Source organism: Schistocerca piceifrons, unplaced genomic scaffold (assembly GCF_021461385.2).
Source record: "Schistocerca piceifrons isolate TAMUIC-IGC-003096 unplaced genomic scaffold, iqSchPice1.1 HiC_scaffold_403, whole genome shotgun sequence".
NCBI classification, from domain to species: Eukaryota; Metazoa; Arthropoda; class Insecta; order Orthoptera; family Acrididae; genus Schistocerca; species Schistocerca piceifrons.
The window spans coordinates 1-16,481 of record NW_025728629.1 but is presented as its reverse complement, the minus strand read 5'-3'; the positions used below and the strand labels follow the sequence as shown (position 1 = coordinate 16,481).

Below are 16,481 nucleotides of genomic sequence, written 5' to 3'. Positions count from 1 at the left end.
AGGGCACTATTGGCACTTTTACTTCCTATTTTTGTTTCTCCTTTGTTTTCGGAGCTACAGCCCGATTCGGTCAGGGAGACGCCACCGTGAAATGAAGGGGGCGTGCTGTGTGTCCATCGCCTCGCCTCTCCTTACCTCTCTCAGTCGTTTCTCGTGCTTGTCGTTTTGATATAGGCCGATTTGAGAGCGTCAGCTCTCGCGTCAGCTGAGCAAAGTCGAGACAAGTCGAGACACACTAAGGGCTGGTATGCAGCGAGTAGGAGGCCGGAAAAACAATAATTTAAGAGCGCGTGGCAAAAGTACTCATACGCGAAATTAAAAGCCTGCTGCGGTGGCCGGGAATCGAACCCGGATCAACTGCTTGGAAGGCAACTATGCTGACCATTACACCACCACCGCACAAGCGAGCGGCCCGCCTCCGCGCTGTGTCGGCTTCCCGCCAGTCGGCAGCGGCCGAAGGTGATCGTACCTGGCAGGCGCATTTCCAGGCAGGCTAGGGGAGCACATCCAGACGCATTCGGACAACGTATCCGCGCACATTTCGCATCCTTTGGCAAGAGTTGGGCGCCGGCGACGCAAGAGTACGCAGAGGACCGCGTTCTGGCGGCATTTTTAAGCAGAGCAGTGCAGTGCAGGATTCAGCGTCTGCAGCACCTTTTCCACAGAATGCTACGGCGCTTGACGGCAGTCCCACTTTCCCTTGAGACATCTGCTCGGGAAGCAGCGTCAAGTTACCGCTGGCCCGAGCATCGGTGGTTCAGTGGTAGAATGCTCGCCTGCCACGCGGGCGGCCCGGGTTCGATTCCCGGCCGATGCATCATTTTGCTTTTCCCGCGATAATGCTGCCGCGTGGCTTGACCGCTTGAGATGCACGATCCACAAGAATGTGTAGCTGGATTTCCCTTGAGAAGGACCGAGAACGCAGCACTCGCTGGTCCCCACTAGGACGCTCGCATCATGTTCTACAGTCTAGCGTCGGCCTGGCCTCACAAGTTGCTGGGTCCGGGTGCCTCCGAGGCACTGAACTTTAACGACAAGGAGTGCTGCCTATCGTTGCAACAGCTGCAGCAGCACCGCAATCAACTGGGCCGGCAGTGCACGTGTAGCAACAGAACATGTTATCCAGGAAGTACAGTGTGTCTACGTCTAATATTGGGTACGGTATTTACCCAGTTTCCACGACAAGAGGTGCACCCGTGCCTCGGTAGCGCAGTAGGCAGCGCGTAAGTCTCATAATCTTAAGGTCGTGAGTTCGATCCTCACCCGGGGCATTTAATTTTCTGTGACTGATGGTGGTGCTGTTGCTAGGGCGCCAACGTATTTCTTGTTTGTTATCCACAACGTTTCAACGCTTCAGCGGGAAAATGTTTACTTCCTGTTATTGCTACTTACAGCTTCCCTTTTCCTCTTCTCCCAGCAGAGCATGAAGCCAAAAGCATTGCTCTGCGACGTTTGAGGTGCGCGCCTTGCCAGTCAGTATGTGCAAAGATGCTCGCAAAGAGAGAGGAGCGCCGACGCGGCACTCGACACGAAATGCGACAAGCGACCGTGCGAACGGTCGAACGAAACGGCCACATCCGGTGTGGTCTAGTGGCTAGGATACCTGGCTTTCACCCAGGAGGCCCGGGTTCGATTCCCGGTACCGGAACGGAAATTTTTCCACACGAATCGTGACAAGTTTGAGCTGTCCGAGCGGCCGTTTCCCGTCCTGCTCGCAATATAGCTACTGTTTCGTGACCGTCAGCAGAATATAGACTAGGGAAGCAGACACACGACGACCATAGAAATGGTGTACGGCTTCATGCCACCTGTTTCCAGCGTAGGGCTGAGTAACTGCATCTGCCGGGGCCCGTTAGCTCAGTTGGTTAGAGCGTCGTGCTAATAACGCGAAGGTCGTGGGTTCGATCCCCCCCACGGGCCACTACTCTTTTACTACTACGAAATGGCAGCGCCGATTTCAGCTGGCGAGTGTGATGACCAAAAGGTCACCACCATGCGTGGGAGTTGATACAGGATCCGAACCCGACTCGTCGGGAAGCGCTACAGCATTCACTCGGCAATGGCCATAATATCTTGAATACACTGGTTCTCAACCGATAAAGAGAAAATGAAAGAAAATCTCCGATTGCCGATGCGTAACAACTTTGGCCCTTGTCAGTACTTGGGCGTGTGAGCGCATGGGAACACAGGGCACTATTGGCACTTTTACTTCCTATTTTTGTTTCTCCTTTGTTTTCGGAGCTACAGCCCGATTCGGTCAGGGAGACGCCACCGTGAAATGAAGGGGGCGTGCTGTGTGTCCATCGCCTCGCCTCTCCTTACCTCTCTCAGTCGTTTCTCGTGCTTGTCGTTTTGATATAGGCCGATTTGAGAGCGTCAGCTCTCGCGTCAGCTGAGCAAAGTCGAGACAAGTCGAGACACACTAAGGGCTGGTATGCAGCGAGTAGGAGGCCGGAAAAACAATAATTTAAGAGCGCGTGGCAAAAGTACTCATACGCGAAATTAAAAGCCTGCTGCGGTGGCCGGGAATCGAACCCGGATCAACTGCTTGGAAGGCAACTATGCTGACCATTACACCACCACCGCACAAGCGAGCGGCCCGCCTCCGCGCTGTGTCGGCTTCCCGCCAGTCGGCAGCGGCCGAAGGTGATCGTACCTGGCAGGCGCATTTCCAGGCAGGCTAGGGGAGCACATCCAGACGCATTCGGACAACGTATCCGCGCACATTTCGCATCCTTTGGCAAGAGTTGGGCGCCGGCGACGCAAGAGTACGCAGAGGACCGCGTTCTGGCGGCATTTTTAAGCAGAGCAGTGCAGTGCAGGATTCAGCGTCTGCAGCACCTTTTCCACAGAATGCTACGGCGCTTGACGGCAGTCCCACTTTCCCTTGAGACATCTGCTCGGGAAGCAGCGTCAAGTTACCGCTGGCCCGAGCATCGGTGGTTCAGTGGTAGAATGCTCGCCTGCCACGCGGGCGGCCCGGGTTCGATTCCCGGCCGATGCATCATTTTGCTTTTCCCGCGATAATGCTGCCGCGTGGCTTGACCGCTTGAGATGCACGATCCACAAGAATGTGTAGCTGGATTTCCCTTGAGAAGGACCGAGAACGCAGCACTCGCTGGTCCCCACTAGGACGCTCGCATCATGTTCTACAGTCTAGCGTCGGCCTGGCCTCACAAGTTGCTGGGTCCGGGTGCCTCCGAGGCACTGAACTTTAACGACAAGGAGTGCTGCCTATCGTTGCAACAGCTGCAGCAGCACCGCAATCAACTGGGCCGGCAGTGCACGTGTAGCAACAGAACATGTTATCCAGGAAGTACAGTGTGTCTACGTCTAATATTGGGTACGGTATTTACCCAGTTTCCACGACAAGAGGTGCACCCGTGCCTCGGTAGCGCAGTAGGCAGCGCGTAAGTCTCATAATCTTAAGGTCGTGAGTTCGATCCTCACCCGGGGCATTTAATTTTCTGTGACTGATGGTGGTGCTGTTGCTAGGGCGCCAACGTATTTCTTGTTTGTTATCCACAACGTTTCAACGCTTCAGCGGGAAAATGTTTACTTCCTGTTATTGCTACTTACAGCTTCCCTTTTCCTCTTCTCCCAGCAGAGCATGAAGCCAAAAGCATTGCTCTGCGACGTTTGAGGTGCGCGCCTTGCCAGTCAGTATGTGCAAAGATGCTCGCAAAGAGAGAGGAGCGCCGACGCGGCACTCGACACGAAATGCGACAAGCGACCGTGCGAACGGTCGAACGAAACGGCCACATCCGGTGTGGTCTAGTGGCTAGGATACCTGGCTTTCACCCAGGAGGCCCGGGTTCGATTCCCGGTACCGGAACGGAAATTTTTCCACACGAATCGTGACAAGTTTGAGCTGTCCGAGCGGCCGTTTCCCGTCCTGCTCGCAATATAGCTACTGTTTCGTGACCGTCAGCAGAATATAGACTAGGGAAGCAGACACACGACGACCATAGAAATGGTGTACGGCTTCATGCCACCTGTTTCCAGCGTAGGGCTGAGTAACTGCATCTGCCGGGGCCCGTTAGCTCAGTTGGTTAGAGCGTCGTGCTAATAACGCGAAGGTCGTGGGTTCGATCCCCCCCACGGGCCACTACTCTTTTACTACTACGAAATGGCAGCGCCGATTTCAGCTGGCGAGTGTGATGACCAAAAGGTCACCACCATGCGTGGGAGTTGATACAGGATCCGAACCCGACTCGTCGGGAAGCGCTACAGCATTCACTCGGCAATGGCCATAATATCTTGAATACACTGGTTCTCAACCGATAAAGAGAAAATGAAAGAAAATCTCCGATTGCCGATGCGTAACAACTTTGGCCCTTGTCAGTACTTGGGCGTGTGAGCGCATGGGAACACAGGGCACTATTGGCACTTTTACTTCCTATTTTTGTTTCTCCTTTGTTTTCGGAGCTACAGCCCGATTCGGTCAGGGAGACGCCACCGTGAAATGAAGGGGGCGTGCTGTGTGTCCATCGCCTCGCCTCTCCTTACCTCTCTCAGTCGTTTCTCGTGCTTGTCGTTTTGATATAGGCCGATTTGAGAGCGTCAGCTCTCGCGTCAGCTGAGCAAAGTCGAGACAAGTCGAGACACACTAAGGGCTGGTATGCAGCGAGTAGGAGGCCGGAAAAACAATAATTTAAGAGCGCGTGGCAAAAGTACTCATACGCGAAATTAAAAGCCTGCTGCGGTGGCCGGGAATCGAACCCGGATCAACTGCTTGGAAGGCAACTATGCTGACCATTACACCACCACCGCACAAGCGAGCGGCCCGCCTCCGCGCTGTGTCGGCTTCCCGCCAGTCGGCAGCGGCCGAAGGTGATCGTACCTGGCAGGCGCATTTCCAGGCAGGCTAGGGGAGCACATCCAGACGCATTCGGACAACGTATCCGCGCACATTTCGCATCCTTTGGCAAGAGTTGGGCGCCGGCGACGCAAGAGTACGCAGAGGACCGCGTTCTGGCGGCATTTTTAAGCAGAGCAGTGCAGTGCAGGATTCAGCGTCTGCAGCACCTTTTCCACAGAATGCTACGGCGCTTGACGGCAGTCCCACTTTCCCTTGAGACATCTGCTCGGGAAGCAGCGTCAAGTTACCGCTGGCCCGAGCATCGGTGGTTCAGTGGTAGAATGCTCGCCTGCCACGCGGGCGGCCCGGGTTCGATTCCCGGCCGATGCATCATTTTGCTTTTCCCGCGATAATGCTGCCGCGTGGCTTGACCGCTTGAGATGCACGATCCACAAGAATGTGTAGCTGGATTTCCCTTGAGAAGGACCGAGAACGCAGCACTCGCTGGTCCCCACTAGGACGCTCGCATCATGTTCTACAGTCTAGCGTCGGCCTGGCCTCACAAGTTGCTGGGTCCGGGTGCCTCCGAGGCACTGAACTTTAACGACAAGGAGTGCTGCCTATCGTTGCAACAGCTGCAGCAGCACCGCAATCAACTGGGCCGGCAGTGCACGTGTAGCAACAGAACATGTTATCCAGGAAGTACAGTGTGTCTACGTCTAATATTGGGTACGGTATTTACCCAGTTTCCACGACAAGAGGTGCACCCGTGCCTCGGTAGCGCAGTAGGCAGCGCGTAAGTCTCATAATCTTAAGGTCGTGAGTTCGATCCTCACCCGGGGCATTTAATTTTCTGTGACTGATGGTGGTGCTGTTGCTAGGGCGCCAACGTATTTCTTGTTTGTTATCCACAACGTTTCAACGCTTCAGCGGGAAAATGTTTACTTCCTGTTATTGCTACTTACAGCTTCCCTTTTCCTCTTCTCCCAGCAGAGCATGAAGCCAAAAGCATTGCTCTGCGACGTTTGAGGTGCGCGCCTTGCCAGTCAGTATGTGCAAAGATGCTCGCAAAGAGAGAGGAGCGCCGACGCGGCACTCGACACGAAATGCGACAAGCGACCGTGCGAACGGTCGAACGAAACGGCCACATCCGGTGTGGTCTAGTGGCTAGGATACCTGGCTTTCACCCAGGAGGCCCGGGTTCGATTCCCGGTACCGGAACGGAAATTTTTCCACACGAATCGTGACAAGTTTGAGCTGTCCGAGCGGCCGTTTCCCGTCCTGCTCGCAATATAGCTACTGTTTCGTGACCGTCAGCAGAATATAGACTAGGGAAGCAGACACACGACGACCATAGAAATGGTGTACGGCTTCATGCCACCTGTTTCCAGCGTAGGGCTGAGTAACTGCATCTGCCGGGGCCCGTTAGCTCAGTTGGTTAGAGCGTCGTGCTAATAACGCGAAGGTCGTGGGTTCGATCCCCCCCACGGGCCACTACTCTTTTACTACTACGAAATGGCAGCGCCGATTTCAGCTGGCGAGTGTGATGACCAAAAGGTCACCACCATGCGTGGGAGTTGATACAGGATCCGAACCCGACTCGTCGGGAAGCGCTACAGCATTCACTCGGCAATGGCCATAATATCTTGAATACACTGGTTCTCAACCGATAAAGAGAAAATGAAAGAAAATCTCCGATTGCCGATGCGTAACAACTTTGGCCCTTGTCAGTACTTGGGCGTGTGAGCGCATGGGAACACAGGGCACTATTGGCACTTTTACTTCCTATTTTTGTTTCTCCTTTGTTTTCGGAGCTACAGCCCGATTCGGTCAGGGAGACGCCACCGTGAAATGAAGGGGGCGTGCTGTGTGTCCATCGCCTCGCCTCTCCTTACCTCTCTCAGTCGTTTCTCGTGCTTGTCGTTTTGATATAGGCCGATTTGAGAGCGTCAGCTCTCGCGTCAGCTGAGCAAAGTCGAGACAAGTCGAGACACACTAAGGGCTGGTATGCAGCGAGTAGGAGGCCGGAAAAACAATAATTTAAGAGCGCGTGGCAAAAGTACTCATACGCGAAATTAAAAGCCTGCTGCGGTGGCCGGGAATCGAACCCGGATCAACTGCTTGGAAGGCAACTATGCTGACCATTACACCACCACCGCACAAGCGAGCGGCCCGCCTCCGCGCTGTGTCGGCTTCCCGCCAGTCGGCAGCGGCCGAAGGTGATCGTACCTGGCAGGCGCATTTCCAGGCAGGCTAGGGGAGCACATCCAGACGCATTCGGACAACGTATCCGCGCACATTTCGCATCCTTTGGCAAGAGTTGGGCGCCGGCGACGCAAGAGTACGCAGAGGACCGCGTTCTGGCGGCATTTTTAAGCAGAGCAGTGCAGTGCAGGATTCAGCGTCTGCAGCACCTTTTCCACAGAATGCTACGGCGCTTGACGGCAGTCCCACTTTCCCTTGAGACATCTGCTCGGGAAGCAGCGTCAAGTTACCGCTGGCCCGAGCATCGGTGGTTCAGTGGTAGAATGCTCGCCTGCCACGCGGGCGGCCCGGGTTCGATTCCCGGCCGATGCATCATTTTGCTTTTCCCGCGATAATGCTGCCGCGTGGCTTGACCGCTTGAGATGCACGATCCACAAGAATGTGTAGCTGGATTTCCCTTGAGAAGGACCGAGAACGCAGCACTCGCTGGTCCCCACTAGGACGCTCGCATCATGTTCTACAGTCTAGCGTCGGCCTGGCCTCACAAGTTGCTGGGTCCGGGTGCCTCCGAGGCACTGAACTTTAACGACAAGGAGTGCTGCCTATCGTTGCAACAGCTGCAGCAGCACCGCAATCAACTGGGCCGGCAGTGCACGTGTAGCAACAGAACATGTTATCCAGGAAGTACAGTGTGTCTACGTCTAATATTGGGTACGGTATTTACCCAGTTTCCACGACAAGAGGTGCACCCGTGCCTCGGTAGCGCAGTAGGCAGCGCGTAAGTCTCATAATCTTAAGGTCGTGAGTTCGATCCTCACCCGGGGCATTTAATTTTCTGTGACTGATGGTGGTGCTGTTGCTAGGGCGCCAACGTATTTCTTGTTTGTTATCCACAACGTTTCAACGCTTCAGCGGGAAAATGTTTACTTCCTGTTATTGCTACTTACAGCTTCCCTTTTCCTCTTCTCCCAGCAGAGCATGAAGCCAAAAGCATTGCTCTGCGACGTTTGAGGTGCGCGCCTTGCCAGTCAGTATGTGCAAAGATGCTCGCAAAGAGAGAGGAGCGCCGACGCGGCACTCGACACGAAATGCGACAAGCGACCGTGCGAACGGTCGAACGAAACGGCCACATCCGGTGTGGTCTAGTGGCTAGGATACCTGGCTTTCACCCAGGAGGCCCGGGTTCGATTCCCGGTACCGGAACGGAAATTTTTCCACACGAATCGTGACAAGTTTGAGCTGTCCGAGCGGCCGTTTCCCGTCCTGCTCGCAATATAGCTACTGTTTCGTGACCGTCAGCAGAATATAGACTAGGGAAGCAGACACACGACGACCATAGAAATGGTGTACGGCTTCATGCCACCTGTTTCCAGCGTAGGGCTGAGTAACTGCATCTGCCGGGGCCCGTTAGCTCAGTTGGTTAGAGCGTCGTGCTAATAACGCGAAGGTCGTGGGTTCGATCCCCCCCACGGGCCACTACTCTTTTACTACTACGAAATGGCAGCGCCGATTTCAGCTGGCGAGTGTGATGACCAAAAGGTCACCACCATGCGTGGGAGTTGATACAGGATCCGAACCCGACTCGTCGGGAAGCGCTACAGCATTCACTCGGCAATGGCCATAATATCTTGAATACACTGGTTCTCAACCGATAAAGAGAAAATGAAAGAAAATCTCCGATTGCCGATGCGTAACAACTTTGGCCCTTGTCAGTACTTGGGCGTGTGAGCGCATGGGAACACAGGGCACTATTGGCACTTTTACTTCCTATTTTTGTTTCTCCTTTGTTTTCGGAGCTACAGCCCGATTCGGTCAGGGAGACGCCACCGTGAAATGAAGGGGGCGTGCTGTGTGTCCATCGCCTCGCCTCTCCTTACCTCTCTCAGTCGTTTCTCGTGCTTGTCGTTTTGATATAGGCCGATTTGAGAGCGTCAGCTCTCGCGTCAGCTGAGCAAAGTCGAGACAAGTCGAGACACACTAAGGGCTGGTATGCAGCGAGTAGGAGGCCGGAAAAACAATAATTTAAGAGCGCGTGGCAAAAGTACTCATACGCGAAATTAAAAGCCTGCTGCGGTGGCCGGGAATCGAACCCGGATCAACTGCTTGGAAGGCAACTATGCTGACCATTACACCACCACCGCACAAGCGAGCGGCCCGCCTCCGCGCTGTGTCGGCTTCCCGCCAGTCGGCAGCGGCCGAAGGTGATCGTACCTGGCAGGCGCATTTCCAGGCAGGCTAGGGGAGCACATCCAGACGCATTCGGACAACGTATCCGCGCACATTTCGCATCCTTTGGCAAGAGTTGGGCGCCGGCGACGCAAGAGTACGCAGAGGACCGCGTTCTGGCGGCATTTTTAAGCAGAGCAGTGCAGTGCAGGATTCAGCGTCTGCAGCACCTTTTCCACAGAATGCTACGGCGCTTGACGGCAGTCCCACTTTCCCTTGAGACATCTGCTCGGGAAGCAGCGTCAAGTTACCGCTGGCCCGAGCATCGGTGGTTCAGTGGTAGAATGCTCGCCTGCCACGCGGGCGGCCCGGGTTCGATTCCCGGCCGATGCATCATTTTGCTTTTCCCGCGATAATGCTGCCGCGTGGCTTGACCGCTTGAGATGCACGATCCACAAGAATGTGTAGCTGGATTTCCCTTGAGAAGGACCGAGAACGCAGCACTCGCTGGTCCCCACTAGGACGCTCGCATCATGTTCTACAGTCTAGCGTCGGCCTGGCCTCACAAGTTGCTGGGTCCGGGTGCCTCCGAGGCACTGAACTTTAACGACAAGGAGTGCTGCCTATCGTTGCAACAGCTGCAGCAGCACCGCAATCAACTGGGCCGGCAGTGCACGTGTAGCAACAGAACATGTTATCCAGGAAGTACAGTGTGTCTACGTCTAATATTGGGTACGGTATTTACCCAGTTTCCACGACAAGAGGTGCACCCGTGCCTCGGTAGCGCAGTAGGCAGCGCGTAAGTCTCATAATCTTAAGGTCGTGAGTTCGATCCTCACCCGGGGCATTTAATTTTCTGTGACTGATGGTGGTGCTGTTGCTAGGGCGCCAACGTATTTCTTGTTTGTTATCCACAACGTTTCAACGCTTCAGCGGGAAAATGTTTACTTCCTGTTATTGCTACTTACAGCTTCCCTTTTCCTCTTCTCCCAGCAGAGCATGAAGCCAAAAGCATTGCTCTGCGACGTTTGAGGTGCGCGCCTTGCCAGTCAGTATGTGCAAAGATGCTCGCAAAGAGAGAGGAGCGCCGACGCGGCACTCGACACGAAATGCGACAAGCGACCGTGCGAACGGTCGAACGAAACGGCCACATCCGGTGTGGTCTAGTGGCTAGGATACCTGGCTTTCACCCAGGAGGCCCGGGTTCGATTCCCGGTACCGGAACGGAAATTTTTCCACACGAATCGTGACAAGTTTGAGCTGTCCGAGCGGCCGTTTCCCGTCCTGCTCGCAATATAGCTACTGTTTCGTGACCGTCAGCAGAATATAGACTAGGGAAGCAGACACACGACGACCATAGAAATGGTGTACGGCTTCATGCCACCTGTTTCCAGCGTAGGGCTGAGTAACTGCATCTGCCGGGGCCCGTTAGCTCAGTTGGTTAGAGCGTCGTGCTAATAACGCGAAGGTCGTGGGTTCGATCCCCCCCACGGGCCACTACTCTTTTACTACTACGAAATGGCAGCGCCGATTTCAGCTGGCGAGTGTGATGACCAAAAGGTCACCACCATGCGTGGGAGTTGATACAGGATCCGAACCCGACTCGTCGGGAAGCGCTACAGCATTCACTCGGCAATGGCCATAATATCTTGAATACACTGGTTCTCAACCGATAAAGAGAAAATGAAAGAAAATCTCCGATTGCCGATGCGTAACAACTTTGGCCCTTGTCAGTACTTGGGCGTGTGAGCGCATGGGAACACAGGGCACTATTGGCACTTTTACTTCCTATTTTTGTTTCTCCTTTGTTTTCGGAGCTACAGCCCGATTCGGTCAGGGAGACGCCACCGTGAAATGAAGGGGGCGTGCTGTGTGTCCATCGCCTCGCCTCTCCTTACCTCTCTCAGTCGTTTCTCGTGCTTGTCGTTTTGATATAGGCCGATTTGAGAGCGTCAGCTCTCGCGTCAGCTGAGCAAAGTCGAGACAAGTCGAGACACACTAAGGGCTGGTATGCAGCGAGTAGGAGGCCGGAAAAACAATAATTTAAGAGCGCGTGGCAAAAGTACTCATACGCGAAATTAAAAGCCTGCTGCGGTGGCCGGGAATCGAACCCGGATCAACTGCTTGGAAGGCAACTATGCTGACCATTACACCACCACCGCACAAGCGAGCGGCCCGCCTCCGCGCTGTGTCGGCTTCCCGCCAGTCGGCAGCGGCCGAAGGTGATCGTACCTGGCAGGCGCATTTCCAGGCAGGCTAGGGGAGCACATCCAGACGCATTCGGACAACGTATCCGCGCACATTTCGCATCCTTTGGCAAGAGTTGGGCGCCGGCGACGCAAGAGTACGCAGAGGACCGCGTTCTGGCGGCATTTTTAAGCAGAGCAGTGCAGTGCAGGATTCAGCGTCTGCAGCACCTTTTCCACAGAATGCTACGGCGCTTGACGGCAGTCCCACTTTCCCTTGAGACATCTGCTCGGGAAGCAGCGTCAAGTTACCGCTGGCCCGAGCATCGGTGGTTCAGTGGTAGAATGCTCGCCTGCCACGCGGGCGGCCCGGGTTCGATTCCCGGCCGATGCATCATTTTGCTTTTCCGCGATAATGCTGCCGCGTGGCTTGACCGCTTGAGATGCACGATCCACAAGAATGTGTAGCTGGATTTCCCTTGAGAAGGACCGAGAACGCAGCACTCGCTGGTCCCCACTAGGACGCTCGCATCATGTTCTACAGTCTAGCGTCGGCCTGGCCTCACAAGTTGCTGGGTCCGGGTGCCTCCGAGGCACTGAACTTTAACGACAAGGAGTGCTGCCTATCGTTGCAACAGCTGCAGCAGCACCGCAATCAACTGGGCCGGCAGTGCACGTGTAGCAACAGAACATGTTATCCAGGAAGTACAGTGTGTCTACGTCTAATATTGGGTACGGTATTTACCCAGTTTCCACGACAAGAGGTGCACCCGTGCCTCGGTAGCGCAGTAGGCAGCGCGTAAGTCTCATAATCTTAAGGTCGTGAGTTCGATCCTCACCCGGGGCATTTAATTTTCTGTGACTGATGGTGGTGCTGTTGCTAGGGCGCCAACGTATTTCTTGTTGTTATCCACAACGTTTCAACGCTTCAGCGGGAAAATGTTTACTTCCTGTTATTGCTACTTACAGCTTCCCTTTTCCTCTTCTCCCAGCAGAGCATGAAGCCAAAAGCATTGCTCTGCGACGTTTGAGGTGCGCGCCTTGCCAGTCAGTATGTGCAAAGATGCTCGCAAAGAGAGAGGAGCGCCGACGCGGCACTCGACACGAAATGCGACAAGCGACCGTGCGAACGGTCGAACGAAACGGCCACATCCGGTGTGGTCTAGTGGCTAGGATACCTGGCTTTCACCCAGGAGGCCGGGTTCGATTCCCGGTACCGGAACGGAAATTTTTCCACACGAATCGTGACAAGTTTGAGCTGTCCGAGCGGCCGTTTCCCGTCCTGCTCGCAATATAGCTACTGTTTCGTGACCGTCAGCAGAATATAGACTAGGGAAGCAGACACACGACGACCATAGAAATGGTGTACGGCTTCATGCCACCTGTTTCCAGCGTAGGGCTGAGTAACTGCATCTGCCGGGGCCCGTTAGCTCAGTTGGTTAGAGCGTCGTGCTAATAACGCGAAGGTCGTGGGTTCGATCCCCCCCACGGGCCACTACTCTTTTACTACTACGAAATGGCAGCGCCGATTTCAGCTGGCGAGTGTGATGACCAAAAGGTCACCACCATGCGTGGGAGTTGATACAGGATCCGAACCCGACTCGTCGGGAAGCGCTACAGCATTCACTCGGCAATGGCCATAATATCTTGAATACACTGGTTCTCAACCGATAAAGAGAAAATGAAAGAAAATCTCCGATTGCCGATGCGTAACAACTTTGGCCCTTGTCAGTACTTGGGCGTGTGAGCGCATCATGGGAACACAGGGCACTATTGGCACTTTTACTTCCTATTTTTGTTTCTCCTTTGTTTTCGGAGCTACAGCCCGATTCGGTCAGGGAGACGCCACCGTGAAATGAAGGGGGCGTGCTGTGTGTCCATCGCCTCGCCTCTCCTTACCTCTCTCAGTCGTTTCTCGTGCTTGTCGTTTTGATATAGGCCGATTTGAGAGCGTCAGCTCTCGCGTCAGCTGAGCAAAGTCGAGACAAGTCGAGACACACTAAGGGCTGGTATGCAGCGAGTAGGAGGCCGGAAAAACAATAATTTAAGAGCGCGTGGCAAAAGTACTCATACGCGAAATTAAAAGCCTGCTGCGGTGGCCGGGAATCGAACCCGGATCAACTGCTTGGAAGGCAACTATGCTGACCATTACACCACCACCGCACAAGCGAGCGGCCCGCCTCCGCGCTGTGTCGGCTTCCCGCCAGTCGGCAGCGGCCGAAGGTGATCGTACCTGGCAGGCGCATTTCCAGGCAGGCTAGGGGAGCACATCCAGACGCATTCGGACAACGTATCCGCGCACATTTCGCATCCTTTGGCAAGAGTTGGGCGCCGGCGACGCAAGAGTACGCAGAGGACCGCGTTCTGGCGGCATTTTTAAGCAGAGCAGTGCAGTGCAGGATTCAGCGTCTGCAGCACCTTTTCCACAGAATGCTACGGCGCTTGACGGCAGTCCCACTTTCCCTTGAGACATCTGCTCGGGAAGCAGCGTCAAGTTACCGCTGGCCCGAGCATCGGTGGTTCAGTGGTAGAATGCTCGCCTGCCACGCGGGCGGCCCGGGTTCGATTCCCGGCCGATGCATCATTTTGCTTTTCCCGCGATAATGCTGCCGCGTGGCTTGACCGCTTGAGATGCACGATCCACAAGAATGTGTAGCTGGATTTCCCTTGAGAAGGACCGAGAACGCAGCACTCGCTGGTCCCCACTAGGACGCTCGCATCATGTTCTACAGTCTAGCGTCGGCCTGGCCTCACAAGTTGCTGGGTCCGGGTGCCTCCGAGGCACTGAACTTTAACGACAAGGAGTGCTGCCTATCGTTGCAACAGCTGCAGCAGCACCGCAATCAACTGGGCCGGCAGTGCACGTGTAGCAACAGAACATGTTATCCAGGAAGTACAGTGTGTCTACGTCTAATATTGGGTACGGTATTTACCCAGTTTCCACGACAAGAGGTGCACCCGTGCCTCGGTAGCGCAGTAGGCAGCGCGTAAGTCTCATAATCTTAAGGTCGTGAGTTCGATCCTCACCCGGGGCATTTAATTTTCTGTGACTGATGGTGGTGCTGTTGCTAGGGCGCCAACGTATTTCTTGTTTGTTATCCACAACGTTTCAACGCTTCAGCGGGAAAATGTTTACTTCCTGTTATTGCTACTTACAGCTTCCCTTTTCCTCTTCTCCCAGCAGAGCATGAAGCCAAAAGCATTGCTCTGCGACGTTTGAGGTGCGCGCCTTGCCAGTCAGTATGTGCAAAGATGCTCGCAAAGAGAGAGGAGCGCCGACGCGGCACTCGACACGAAATGCGACAAGCGACCGTGCGAACGGTCGAACGAAACGGCCACATCCGGTGTGGTCTAGTGGCTAGGATACCTGGCTTTCACCCAGGAGGCCCGGGTTCGATTCCCGGTACCGGAACGGAAATTTTTCCACACGAATCGTGACAAGTTTGAGCTGTCCGAGCGGCCGTTTCCCGTCCTGCTCGCAATATAGCTACTGTTTCGTGACCGTCAGCAGAATATAGACTAGGGAAGCAGACACACGACGACCATAGAAATGGTGTACGGCTTCATGCCACCTGTTTCCAGCGTAGGGCTGAGTAACTGCATCTGCCGGGGCCCGTTAGCTCAGTTGGTTAGAGCGTCGTGCTAATAACGCGAAGGTCGTGGGTTCGATCCCCCCCACGGGCCACTACTCTTTTACTACTACGAAATGGCAGCGCCGATTTCAGCTGGCGAGTGTGATGACCAAAAGGTCACCACCATGCGTGGGAGTTGATACAGGATCCGAACCCGACTCGTCGGGAAGCGCTACAGCATTCACTCGGCAATGGCCATAATATCTTGAATACACTGGTTCTCAACCGATAAAGAGAAAATGAAAGAAAATCTCCGATTGCCGATGCGTAACAACTTTGGCCCTTGTCAGTACTTGGGCGTGTGAGCGCATGGGAACACAGGGCACTATTGGCACTTTTACTTCCTATTTTTGTTTCTCCTTTGTTTTCGGAGCTACAGCCCGATTCGGTCAGGGAGACGCCACCGTGAAATGAAGGGGGCGTGCTGTGTGTCCATCGCCTCGCCTCTCCTTACCTCTCTCAGTCGTTTCTCGTGCTTGTCGTTTTGATATAGGCCGATTTGAGAGCGTCAGCTCTCGCGTCAGCTGAGCAAAGTCGAGACAAGTCGAGACACACTAAGGGCTGGTATGCAGCGAGTAGGAGGCCGGAAAAACAATAATTTAAGAGCGCGTGGCAAAAGTACTCATACGCGAAATTAAAAGCCTGCTGCGGTGGCCGGGAATCGAACCCGGATCAACTGCTTGGAAGGCAACTATGCTGACCATTACACCACCACCGCACAAGCGAGCGGCCCGCCTCCGCGCTGTGTCGGCTTCCCGCCAGTCGGCAGCGGCCGAAGGTGATCGTACCTGGCAGGCGCATTTCCAGGCAGGCTAGGGGAGCACATCCAGACGCATTCGGACAACGTATCCGCGCACATTTCGCATCCTTTGGCAAGAGTTGGGCGCCGGCGACGCAAGAGTACGCAGAGGACCGCGTTCTGGCGGCATTTTTAAGCAGAGCAGTGCAGTGCAGGATTCAGCGTCTGCAGCACCTTTTCCACAGAATGCTACGGCGCTTGACGGCAGTCCCACTTTCCCTTGAGACATCTGCTCGGGAAGCAGCGTCAAGTTACCGCTGGCCCGAGCATCGGTGGTTCAGTGGTAGAATGCTCGCCTGCCACGCGGGCGGCCCGGGTTCGATTCCCGGCCGATGCATCATTTTGCTTTTCCCGCGATAATGCTGCCGCGTGGCTTGACCGCTTGAGATGCACGATCCACAAGAATGTGTAGCTGGATTTCCCTTGAGAAGGACCGAGAACGCAGCACTCGCTGGTCCCCACTAGGACGCTCGCATCATGTTCTACAGTCTAGCGTCGGCCTGGCCTCACAAGTTGCTGGGTCCGGGTGCCTCCGAGGCACTGAACTTTAACGACAAGGAGTGCTGCCTATCGTTGCAACAGCTGCAGCAGCACCGCAATCAACTGGGCCGGCAGTGCACGTGTAGCAACAGAACATGTTATCCAGGAAGTACAGTGTGTCTACGTCTAATATTGGGTACGGTATTTACCCA

The 16,481-nt window shown here is 54.7% G+C and overlaps 37 non-coding genes across 37 annotated transcripts; 29 read left to right on the top strand and 8 right to left on the bottom strand.

Moving 5' to 3' along the window:
* Positions 1–327: 327 nt before the first annotated feature.
* Trnag-ucc lies at positions 328–399 on the bottom strand. The gene has a single exon. It is a non-coding gene; the product is annotated as a tRNA-Gly (tRNA).
* Positions 400–746: 347 nt separating this feature from the next.
* Positions 747–817, top strand: Trnag-gcc. Its single transcript has one exon. It is a non-coding gene; the product is annotated as a tRNA-Gly (tRNA).
* Positions 818–1,198: 381 nt separating this feature from the next.
* On the top strand, positions 1,199–1,271 carry Trnam-cau. The gene has a single exon. It is a non-coding gene; the product is annotated as a tRNA-Met (tRNA).
* Positions 1,272–1,576: 305 nt separating this feature from the next.
* Trnae-uuc lies at positions 1,577–1,648 on the top strand. Its single transcript has one exon. It is a non-coding gene; the product is annotated as a tRNA-Glu (tRNA).
* Positions 1,649–1,846: 198 nt separating this feature from the next.
* On the top strand, positions 1,847–1,921 carry Trnai-aau. Its single transcript has one exon. It is a non-coding gene; the product is annotated as a tRNA-Ile (tRNA).
* A 593-nt stretch (positions 1,922–2,514) lies between these two features.
* Trnag-ucc lies at positions 2,515–2,586 on the bottom strand. Its single transcript has one exon. It is a non-coding gene; the product is annotated as a tRNA-Gly (tRNA).
* A 347-nt stretch (positions 2,587–2,933) lies between these two features.
* Trnag-gcc lies at positions 2,934–3,004 on the top strand. Its single transcript has one exon. It is a non-coding gene; the product is annotated as a tRNA-Gly (tRNA).
* A 381-nt stretch (positions 3,005–3,385) lies between these two features.
* On the top strand, positions 3,386–3,458 carry Trnam-cau. Its single transcript has one exon. It is a non-coding gene; the product is annotated as a tRNA-Met (tRNA).
* Positions 3,459–3,763: 305 nt separating this feature from the next.
* Trnae-uuc lies at positions 3,764–3,835 on the top strand. Its single transcript has one exon. It is a non-coding gene; the product is annotated as a tRNA-Glu (tRNA).
* A 198-nt stretch (positions 3,836–4,033) lies between these two features.
* Trnai-aau lies at positions 4,034–4,108 on the top strand. The gene has a single exon. It is a non-coding gene; the product is annotated as a tRNA-Ile (tRNA).
* A 593-nt stretch (positions 4,109–4,701) lies between these two features.
* Trnag-ucc lies at positions 4,702–4,773 on the bottom strand. The gene has a single exon. It is a non-coding gene; the product is annotated as a tRNA-Gly (tRNA).
* A 347-nt stretch (positions 4,774–5,120) lies between these two features.
* On the top strand, positions 5,121–5,191 carry Trnag-gcc. Its single transcript has one exon. It is a non-coding gene; the product is annotated as a tRNA-Gly (tRNA).
* A 381-nt stretch (positions 5,192–5,572) lies between these two features.
* Trnam-cau lies at positions 5,573–5,645 on the top strand. Its single transcript has one exon. It is a non-coding gene; the product is annotated as a tRNA-Met (tRNA).
* A 305-nt stretch (positions 5,646–5,950) lies between these two features.
* On the top strand, positions 5,951–6,022 carry Trnae-uuc. The gene has a single exon. It is a non-coding gene; the product is annotated as a tRNA-Glu (tRNA).
* A 198-nt stretch (positions 6,023–6,220) lies between these two features.
* Trnai-aau lies at positions 6,221–6,295 on the top strand. Its single transcript has one exon. It is a non-coding gene; the product is annotated as a tRNA-Ile (tRNA).
* A 593-nt stretch (positions 6,296–6,888) lies between these two features.
* On the bottom strand, positions 6,889–6,960 carry Trnag-ucc. The gene has a single exon. It is a non-coding gene; the product is annotated as a tRNA-Gly (tRNA).
* Positions 6,961–7,307: 347 nt separating this feature from the next.
* Positions 7,308–7,378, top strand: Trnag-gcc. Its single transcript has one exon. It is a non-coding gene; the product is annotated as a tRNA-Gly (tRNA).
* Positions 7,379–7,759: 381 nt separating this feature from the next.
* Trnam-cau lies at positions 7,760–7,832 on the top strand. Its single transcript has one exon. It is a non-coding gene; the product is annotated as a tRNA-Met (tRNA).
* A 305-nt stretch (positions 7,833–8,137) lies between these two features.
* Positions 8,138–8,209, top strand: Trnae-uuc. Its single transcript has one exon. It is a non-coding gene; the product is annotated as a tRNA-Glu (tRNA).
* A 198-nt stretch (positions 8,210–8,407) lies between these two features.
* On the top strand, positions 8,408–8,482 carry Trnai-aau. Its single transcript has one exon. It is a non-coding gene; the product is annotated as a tRNA-Ile (tRNA).
* Positions 8,483–9,075: 593 nt separating this feature from the next.
* Positions 9,076–9,147, bottom strand: Trnag-ucc. Its single transcript has one exon. It is a non-coding gene; the product is annotated as a tRNA-Gly (tRNA).
* Positions 9,148–9,494: 347 nt separating this feature from the next.
* Trnag-gcc lies at positions 9,495–9,565 on the top strand. The gene has a single exon. It is a non-coding gene; the product is annotated as a tRNA-Gly (tRNA).
* Positions 9,566–9,946: 381 nt separating this feature from the next.
* Trnam-cau lies at positions 9,947–10,019 on the top strand. The gene has a single exon. It is a non-coding gene; the product is annotated as a tRNA-Met (tRNA).
* Positions 10,020–10,324: 305 nt separating this feature from the next.
* On the top strand, positions 10,325–10,396 carry Trnae-uuc. Its single transcript has one exon. It is a non-coding gene; the product is annotated as a tRNA-Glu (tRNA).
* Positions 10,397–10,594: 198 nt separating this feature from the next.
* Trnai-aau lies at positions 10,595–10,669 on the top strand. Its single transcript has one exon. It is a non-coding gene; the product is annotated as a tRNA-Ile (tRNA).
* Positions 10,670–11,262: 593 nt separating this feature from the next.
* On the bottom strand, positions 11,263–11,334 carry Trnag-ucc. The gene has a single exon. It is a non-coding gene; the product is annotated as a tRNA-Gly (tRNA).
* A 347-nt stretch (positions 11,335–11,681) lies between these two features.
* On the top strand, positions 11,682–11,752 carry Trnag-gcc. The gene has a single exon. It is a non-coding gene; the product is annotated as a tRNA-Gly (tRNA).
* Positions 11,753–12,132: 380 nt separating this feature from the next.
* On the top strand, positions 12,133–12,205 carry Trnam-cau. The gene has a single exon. It is a non-coding gene; the product is annotated as a tRNA-Met (tRNA).
* A 304-nt stretch (positions 12,206–12,509) lies between these two features.
* Trnae-uuc lies at positions 12,510–12,580 on the top strand. The gene has a single exon. It is a non-coding gene; the product is annotated as a tRNA-Glu (tRNA).
* Positions 12,581–12,778: 198 nt separating this feature from the next.
* Trnai-aau lies at positions 12,779–12,853 on the top strand. Its single transcript has one exon. It is a non-coding gene; the product is annotated as a tRNA-Ile (tRNA).
* A 596-nt stretch (positions 12,854–13,449) lies between these two features.
* Trnag-ucc lies at positions 13,450–13,521 on the bottom strand. Its single transcript has one exon. It is a non-coding gene; the product is annotated as a tRNA-Gly (tRNA).
* Positions 13,522–13,868: 347 nt separating this feature from the next.
* Positions 13,869–13,939, top strand: Trnag-gcc. The gene has a single exon. It is a non-coding gene; the product is annotated as a tRNA-Gly (tRNA).
* A 381-nt stretch (positions 13,940–14,320) lies between these two features.
* Trnam-cau lies at positions 14,321–14,393 on the top strand. Its single transcript has one exon. It is a non-coding gene; the product is annotated as a tRNA-Met (tRNA).
* A 305-nt stretch (positions 14,394–14,698) lies between these two features.
* Positions 14,699–14,770, top strand: Trnae-uuc. The gene has a single exon. It is a non-coding gene; the product is annotated as a tRNA-Glu (tRNA).
* A 198-nt stretch (positions 14,771–14,968) lies between these two features.
* Positions 14,969–15,043, top strand: Trnai-aau. The gene has a single exon. It is a non-coding gene; the product is annotated as a tRNA-Ile (tRNA).
* Positions 15,044–15,636: 593 nt separating this feature from the next.
* Positions 15,637–15,708, bottom strand: Trnag-ucc. Its single transcript has one exon. It is a non-coding gene; the product is annotated as a tRNA-Gly (tRNA).
* A 347-nt stretch (positions 15,709–16,055) lies between these two features.
* Positions 16,056–16,126, top strand: Trnag-gcc. Its single transcript has one exon. It is a non-coding gene; the product is annotated as a tRNA-Gly (tRNA).
* Positions 16,127–16,481: the final 355 nt, after the last annotated feature.